The sequence below is a fragment of the Alligator sinensis genome, unplaced genomic scaffold (assembly GCF_000455745.1).
Source record: "Alligator sinensis unplaced genomic scaffold, ASM45574v1 scaffold428_1, whole genome shotgun sequence".
Classification (NCBI taxonomy): Eukaryota; Metazoa; Chordata; order Crocodylia; family Alligatoridae; genus Alligator; species Alligator sinensis.
Genome location: NW_005841919.1, coordinates 1,499,624 through 1,501,802, shown reverse-complemented (window position 1 = coordinate 1,501,802; position 2,179 = coordinate 1,499,624). Strand labels below are relative to the sequence as shown.

Below are 2,179 nucleotides of genomic sequence, written 5' to 3'. Positions count from 1 at the left end.
GGTCAGGGATGTCCAGGAGAGCCCCACGGTGGCACAGAGGTATGCCATGGGATAGCTCAAGAATTATTTCTAGATATAATCCCAGCCCAAAAACTAGTTCCTAATTCAAACCCGTATACATAGTACAGTGGCTGGGGGGTTGGCAGCCTGGCATGGCCAAGACACATTTTGGGTTGGGCAAGACTCTGGTCAGAGATGTCCAGGAGAGTCCCCCAGTGCTACAGAGTCATTGTGTGGGGTGGTCCAAGAAGCATTTCTAGCTCTAATCCCAGCCCAAAAACCAGTTCCTGATTCAATCCCATATACTTAGTACGGTGGCTGTGGGGTGGAGGGGGTGTCAGTTGGCAGCCTGGCATGGTCAAACCGTGTTTTGGACCAGGCAAGTCTCTGGTCAGAGATGTCCTGGAGAGTCCCTGTAATAGGGAACCCTAGCCCTGTTACCAGGAAGCAGGGCAGCCTCTTTATATCCAGGACTTTCCGGGTGCAGTCATCTGTCAAGCAGGGGTTAAGGATTGAGCCCTGCTGGCTGGTCAGGTGACTGGAAGGGAAAGGCCAGAACTATATAAACCTCAGGCAGAGGAGGCCAGGGGAGGTGGCAGAGAGGGGGATTTCTGATGACTAGGGAGAAGCTGTGGCAGCCTCCTTAGGAAGAATGTGACAAGCTGGGGGACAGAAGCCCAATCACATGTAAGCAGGCAGTTTGCCTCTCCTACCTTTATTTTCCTTATATGGCCACTGGGGCCTATTGTTTACATGTAATGTTAAGGCTGGTGGTTTGTGGCTGAGGCTTTGGGGGAGGAGGAGGTCTCATTAGTGCCATGGAGTGCCGTGATACAGGGCTCAAGATGCCCTGTGCACTATGGGGTGCAGCACTAGTGCTGAGAGTCCAGAGCTGCTTGAAGGGAAGCTAGGAGCCTTGAAGCTGGGTCCTGGTGGGTGGATTTAGGTGAACAGCCCTAACTATAGAAAAAGGGGCAAAGCCAGAGGGGGCTGAGGCCCCGACAGCTTGGAGCCACAGGGGTGTAGTGTAGAAGGGCCAGTAGGCCTGGTGTCATGGAAAGTATAAAACAGAGGGCAATGAACCTGAGTGTGTTTAAAGAGCTAGAGCTTCAGAGTCAAGCCTTGCTTAGTGGGTTTTGACTGACAAGTCTATCTAGAGAGAGGGGGGATAAGCCTACAGCAGCTGAGACACCAACAAAAAGAGGAAATTATAAAACACATCTGTGAGGTGTGGAGCACATCAAGGGAAGGTCAGAGTATGTGTTTTGCCCTTAAGGCAAAAGGTCATCATCTTCCAGGTGGTGAGCCTTAGAGCCTGTCTGGAAACCTTTGGGTCAGCCTCTCTCTTTAAAAACCAAGTGACATCAGGTTGCGGCAGGAAAGCAAAAGCGGGGAAGCTGGTCCCCAGAAGAGGAGGAGAATATAGCAGGACTTGAAAGGGTGCCCCACTCACTGGCCTCTAAAAAATGCCACCAGGGATGGTACCCTGTTACATGCCCCCGGTGGCACAGAGGTATGTCGTGGGATGGCCCAAGAAGGTTTTCTAGGTATAATCCCAGCCCAAAAACCAGTTCCTAATTCAAGCCCAAATACTTAGTAAAGTGGCTGGGGGGGTTGTCAGTTGGCAGCCTGGCATGGCTAAACTGTGCTTTGGTCCAGGCAGGACTGTGGTCAGAGTTCTTTGGGACAGTCCCCCAATGGCAGCAACAGGAAGTCTGTGGTGGCCCAGGAAGTATTTTGCCCCCAAATCCCTTCCTAATTTGACCTTCATTTAGGACTCTGTACTTGATGTGGGCTATTATTTTACATATTAATTAGTAAATATGCATAGTTAATGAAATTCTCTCTCTTTAGGATGTGTAATTCATTAACAACAAGCTTTTATTGGAAAGGGAACTGGGAATAAGCAACCAACTTCAGCCTCATGAAGTTGTGGAATCTACATCTTTGGAACTGTTTAATAAGAGGTTATACAAATATTTGTCTGCAATGGCTTGAGCAGGGCAATTGACTAGAAGAACCTCCTGAGGTCCCTTCCAGCCCTACTTTTCTATGATTATGAGCTATGCATTGACTCAGTGCCAAGGGTGACCTTAATGGTGCAATAGCAGGTGCCCCCTGTAGAAGGGGACCTCTATCTCTGCTTCTTGGAGGAAGGTTACAGTAGGCAGGCTGGGGA

General features: G+C 49.7%; 1 protein-coding gene across 2 annotated transcripts in view; it reads left to right on the top strand.

Moving 5' to 3' along the window:
- The first annotated feature begins 561 nt into the window (after positions 1 to 561).
- Positions 562 to 2,179, top strand: part of LOC102385749 (activin receptor type-1-like) — a 72,050-nt gene continuing 70,432 nt past the window's right edge. The window contains exon 1 of one of the 2 annotated variants that reach the window (XM_006018964.2): positions 562 to 687. The gene's annotated coding sequence lies outside the window, so the exon portion shown is untranslated. The remainder of the gene's footprint in view (positions 688 to 2,179) is intronic. The other variant, XM_006018965.2, reaches the window with a different exon arrangement.